Source organism: Ylistrum balloti, unplaced genomic scaffold, assembly GCF_031769215.1.
Source record: "Ylistrum balloti isolate Yb309-2 unplaced genomic scaffold, AGI_CSIRO_Ybal_v1 Utg369712, whole genome shotgun sequence".
NCBI lineage: Eukaryota > Metazoa > Mollusca > Bivalvia > Pectinida > Pectinidae > Ylistrum > Ylistrum balloti.
Window position 1 is genome coordinate 483,429 of NW_026781937.1, and position 6,000 is coordinate 489,428.

A 6,000-nucleotide genomic window follows, 5' to 3' on the forward strand; every position below is an offset into this window, starting at 1 on the left:
ACCAAAGGATAACGGTGAACTGGTGACCTTTCCACAGGAACCCCATGCCAAACTTCAGTCTACTTGAGTGTGTAGGTAAGAACACGCTCCTCCTTCCACGCAAAAAAAGGGATTCCCCACAGTATCGCCAACACCCAATGTCGATTGTTGGATTAAGGTAACAGTATAGTAACGAAACTCCAAGCATGGATTTAATAAACTGGTTGATATACTCTAAGTATATAAAAAACTTATTTTTCATACATGTGTACTTTTCAACATGAATATAAATAACTTCTTTATTTGACTTAATTAACACTTGAAATACCAAAGGATAACGGTGAACTGGTGACCTTTCCACAGGAACCCCATGCCAAACTTCAGTCTACTTGAGTGTGTCCATGGAAACAATGACAGCGATTGTCTAACGGATTACAAGCCCAGTGAGTTCCGTGATGATGGTTACAGACAGAGCCAAAATATCCATGACATTCGGTATTCTTAGTGCAATCTGTTGTAAGACGAAATTAGTAAGTAAGATTAACATAAAGACAAACCAAAACAATAAGTGCTTATTTCCCAAACAGACGTTCACGTGGTTATAATTTAATGTCAAGAACAGAAATGTTTTGGAGAAGATTATCGAATGATAGGTGCCACTTAAAAACCTCCTGTACCGAAAGTATTTAAATCAAACGTACATTTAAAACAAGAGAAATTTAAATTATCAATCCTTTCAAAAGACTGATTTAAAAGCATGACTTGTTCGAAAATTACGATGTAGGTAATACTGAGGTTAAATGGCTGATGTAAAACAAATCAGAGAGTATAAACGATGTAGGTAAAACTGAGGTTAAATGGCTGATGTAAAAAAAATCATAGAGTATAAACGATGTAGGTAAAACTGAGGTTAAATGGCTGATGTAAACAAATCAGAGAGTATAAACGATGTAGGTAAAACTGAGGTTAAATGGCTGATGTAAAACAAATCAGAGAGTATGAACGATGTAGGTAAAACTGAGGTTAAATGGCGGATGTCAAACAAATCAGAGAGTATAAACGATGTAGGTAAAACTGAGGTTAAATGGCGGATGTAAAACAAATCAGAGAGTATAAACGTTGTTGGTAAAACTGAGGTTAAATGGCGGATGTAAAAAAATCATAGAGTATAAACGATGTAGGTAAAACTGAGGTTAAATGGCGGATGTAAAAAAATCAGAGAGTATAAACGTTGTTGGTAAAACTGAGGTTAAATGGCGGATGTAAAAAAATCATAGAGTACAAACGATGTAGGTAAAACTGAGGTTAAATGGCTGATGTAAAACAAATAAGAGAGTATGAACGATGTAGGTAAATCTGAGGTTAAATGGCGGATGTCAAACAAATCAGAGAGTATAAACGATGTAGGTAAAACTGAGGTTAAATGGCGGATGTAAAACAAATCAGAGAGTATAAACGATGTAGGTAAAACTGAGGTTAAATGGCTGATGTAAAAAAATCATAGAGTATAAACGATGTAGGTAAAACTGAGGTTAAATGGCGGATGTAAAACAAATCAGAGAGTATAAACGATGTAGGTAAAACTGAGGTTAAATGGCAGATGTAAAACAAATCAGAGAGTATAAACGATGTAGGTAAAACTGAGGTTAAATGACAGATGTTAAACAAATCAGAGAGTATAAACGATGTAGGTAAAACTGAGATTAAATGACAGATGTAAAACAAATCAGAGAGTATAAACGATGTAGGTAAAACTGAGGTTAAATGGCGGATGTAAAACAAATCAGAGAGTATAAACGTTGTTGGTAAAACTGATGTTAAATGGCTGATGTATAAAAATCAGAGAGTATAAACGATGTAGGTAAAACTGAGGTTAAATGGCGGATGTAAAACAAATCAGAGAGTATAAACGATGTAGGTAAAACTGAGGTTAAATGGCTGATGTAAAAAAAATCAGAGAGTATAAACGATGTAGGTAAAACTGAGGTTAAATGGCTGATGTAAAAAAAATCAGAGAGTATAAACGATGTAGGTAAAACTGAGGTTAAATGGCTGATGTAAAAAAAAATCAGAGAGTATAAACGATGTAGGTAAAACTGAGGTTAAATGGCGGATGTAAAACAAATCAGAGAGTATAAACGTTGTTGGTAAAACTGAGGTTGAATGGCGGATGTAAAAAAATCATAGAGTATAAACGATGTAGGTAAAACTGAGGTTAAATGGCGGATGTAAAACAAATCAGAGAGTATAAACGTTGTTGGTAAAACTGAGGTTAAATGGCTGATGTAAAACAAATCAGAGAGTATGAACGATGTAGGTAAAACTGAGGTTAAATGACTGATGTAAAACAAATCAGAGAGTATGAACGATGTAGGTAAAACTGAGGTTAAATGGCTGATGTAAAAAAATCAGAGAGTATAAACGATGTAGGTAAAACTGAGGTTAAATGGCAGATGTAAAACAAATCAGAGGGTATAAACGATGTAGGTAAAACTGAGGTTAAATGGCTGATGTAAAAAAATCAGAGAGTATAAACGATGTAGGTAAAACTGAGTTTAATGGCTGATGTAAAACAGATCAGAGAGTATAAACGATGTAGGTAAAACTGAGGTTAAATGGCTGATGTAAAACAAATCAGAGAGTATGAACGATGTAGGTAAAACTGAGGTTAAATGGCTGATGCAAAACAAATCATAGAGTATAAACGATGTAGGTAAAACTGATTTTAATGGCTGATGTAAAACAGATCAGAGAGTATAAACGATGTAGGTAAAACTGAGGTTAAATGGCTGATGTAAAACAAATCAGAGAGTATGAACGATGTAGGTAAAACTGAGGTTAAATGACTGATGTAAAACAAATCAGAGAGTATAAACGATGTAGGTAAAACTGAGGTTAAATGGCTGATGTAAAACAAATCAGAGAGTATGAACGATGTAGGTAAAACTGAGGTTAAATGGCTGATGTAAAACAAATCAGAGGGTATAAACGATGTAGGTAAAACTGAGGTTAAATGGCTGATGTAAAAAAAATCAGAGAGTATAAACGATGTAGGTAAAACTGAGGTTAAATGGCGGATGTAAAAAAAAATCAGAGAGTATAAACGATGTTGGTAAAACTGAGGTTAAATGGCGGATGTAAAACAAATCAGAGAGTATAAACGATGTAGGTAAAACTGAGGTTAAATGGCGGATGTAAAACAAATCAGAGAGTATAAACGATGTAGGTAAAACTGAGGTTAAATGGCTGATGTAAAAAAAATCAGAGAGTATAAACGATGTAGGTAAAACTGAGGTTAAATGGCTGATGTAAAAAAAATCAGAGAGTATAAACGATGTAGGTAAAACTGAGGTTAAATGGCTGATGTAAAAAAAATCAGAGAGTATAAACGATGTAGGTAAAACTGAGGTTAAATGGCGGATGTAAAACAAATCAGAGAGTATAAACGTTGTTGGTAAAACTGAGGTTAAATGGCGGATGTAAAAAAATCATAGAGTATAAACGATGTAGGTAAAACTGAGGTTAAATGGCGGATGTAAAACAAATCAGAGAGTATAAACGTTGTTGGTAAAACTGAGGTTAAATGGCTGATGTAAAACAAATCAGAGAGTATAAACGATGTAGGTAAAACTGAGGTTTGCAAAACAAAATGAGTATAAACGATGTAGGTAAAACTGAGTTTAATGGCTGATGTAAAACAGATCAGAGAGTATAAACGATGTAGGTAAAACTGAGGTTAAATGGCTGATGTAAAAAAAATCAGAGAGTATAAACGATGTAGGTAAAACTGAGGTTAAATGGCTGATGTAAAACAAATCAGAGAGTATAAACGATGTAGGTAAAACTGAGGTTAAATGGCTGATGAAAAAAAAATCAGAGAGTATAAACGATGTAGGTAAAACTGAGGTTAAATGGCGGATGTAAAACAAATCAGAGAGTATAAACGTTGTTGGTAAAACTGAGGTTGAATGGCGGATGTAAAAAAATCATAGAGTATAAACGATGTAGGTAAAACTGAGGTTAAATGGCGGATGTAAAACAAATCAGAGAGTATAAACGTTGTTGGTAAAACTGAGGTTAAATGGCTGATGTAAAACAAATCAGAGAGTATGAACGATGTAGGTAAAACTGAGGTTAAATGACTGATGTAAAACAAATCAGAGAGTATGAACGATGTAGGTAAAACTGAGGTTAAATGGCTGATGTAAAAAAATCAGAGAGTATAAACGATGTAGGTAAAACTGAGGTTAAATGGCAGATGTAAAACAAATCAGAGGGTATAAACGATGTAGGTAAAACTGAGGTTAAATGGCTGATGTAAAAAAATCAGAGAGTATAAACGATGTAGGTAAAACTGAGTTTAATGGCTGATGTAAAAAATCAGAGAGTATAAACGATGTAGGTAAAACTGAGGTTAAATGGCTGATGTAAAACAAATCAGAGAGTATGAACGATGTAGGTAAAACTGAGGTTAAATGGCTGATGCAAAACAAATTATCATAGAGTATAAACGATGTAGGTAAAACTGATTTTAATGGCTGATGTAAAACAGATCAGAGAGTATAAACGATGTAGGTAAAACTGAGGTTAAATGGCTGATGTAAAACAAATCAGAGAGTATGAACGATGTAGGTAAAACTGAGGTTAAATGACTGATGTAAAACAAACAGAAATCGATGTAGGTAAAAGAGAGCTGATGTAAAACAAAACGATGTAGGTAAAACTGAGGTTAAATGGCTGATGTAAAACAAATCAGAGGGTATAAACGATGTAGGTAAAACTGAGGTTAAATGGCGGATGTAAAAAAAAATCAGAGAGTATAAACGATGTTGGTAAAACTGAGGTTAAATGGCGGATGTAAAACAAATCAGAGAGTATAAACGATGTAGGTAAAACTGAGGTTAAATGGCGGATGTAAAACAAATCAGAGAGTATAAACGATGTAGGTAAAACTGAGGTTAAATGGCTGATGTAAAAAAAATCAGAGAGTATAAACGATGTAGGTAAAACTGAGGTTAAATGGCTGATGTAAAAAAAATCAGAGAGTATAAACGATGTAGGTAAAACTGAGGTTAAATGGCTGATGTAAAAAAAAATCAGAGAGTATAAACGATGTAGGTAAAACTGAGGTTAAATGGCGGATGTAAAACAAATCAGAGAGTATAAACGTTAAATGGCGGATGTAAAAAAATCATAGAGTATAAACGATGTAGGTAAAACTGAGGTTAAATGGCGGATGTAAAACAAATCAGAGAGTATAAACGTTGTTGGTAAAACTGAGGTTAAATGGCTGATGTAAAACAAATCAGAGAGTATAAACGATGTAGGTAAAACTGAGGTTAAATGACTGATGTAAAAAAAATCAGAGAGTATAAACGATGTAGGTAAAACTGAGGTTAAATGGCTGATGTAAAAAAATCAGAGAGTATAAACGATGTAGGTAAAACTGAGGTTAAATGGCGGATGTAAAACAAATCAGAGAGTATAAACGTTGTTGGTAAAACTGAGGTTAAATGGCGGATGTAAAACAAATCAGAGAGTATAAACGTTGTTGGTAAAACTGTTAAAGGTTAAATGGCGGATGTTAAAACAAATCAGAGAGTATAAACGATGTAGGTAAAACTGAGGTTAAAGGTTGTAAAACAAATCAGAGAATGGCATAGAGATGTGTAAAACTGAAAAAATGTAAAACAAATCAGAGAGTATAAACGTTGTTGGTAAAACTGAGGTTAAATGGCTGATGTAAAACAAATCAGAGAGTATAAACGATGTAGGTAAAACTGAGGTTAAATGACTGATGTAAAACAAATCAGAGAGTATGAACGATGTAGGTAAAACTGAGGTTAAATGGCTGATGTAAAAAAATCAGAGAGTATAAACGATGTAGGTAAAACTGAGGTTAAATGGCAGATGTAAAACAAATCAGAGGGTATAAACGATGTAGGTAAAACTGAGGTTAAATGGCTGATGTAAAAAAATCAGAGAGTATAAACGATGTAGGTAAAACTGAGGTTAAATGGC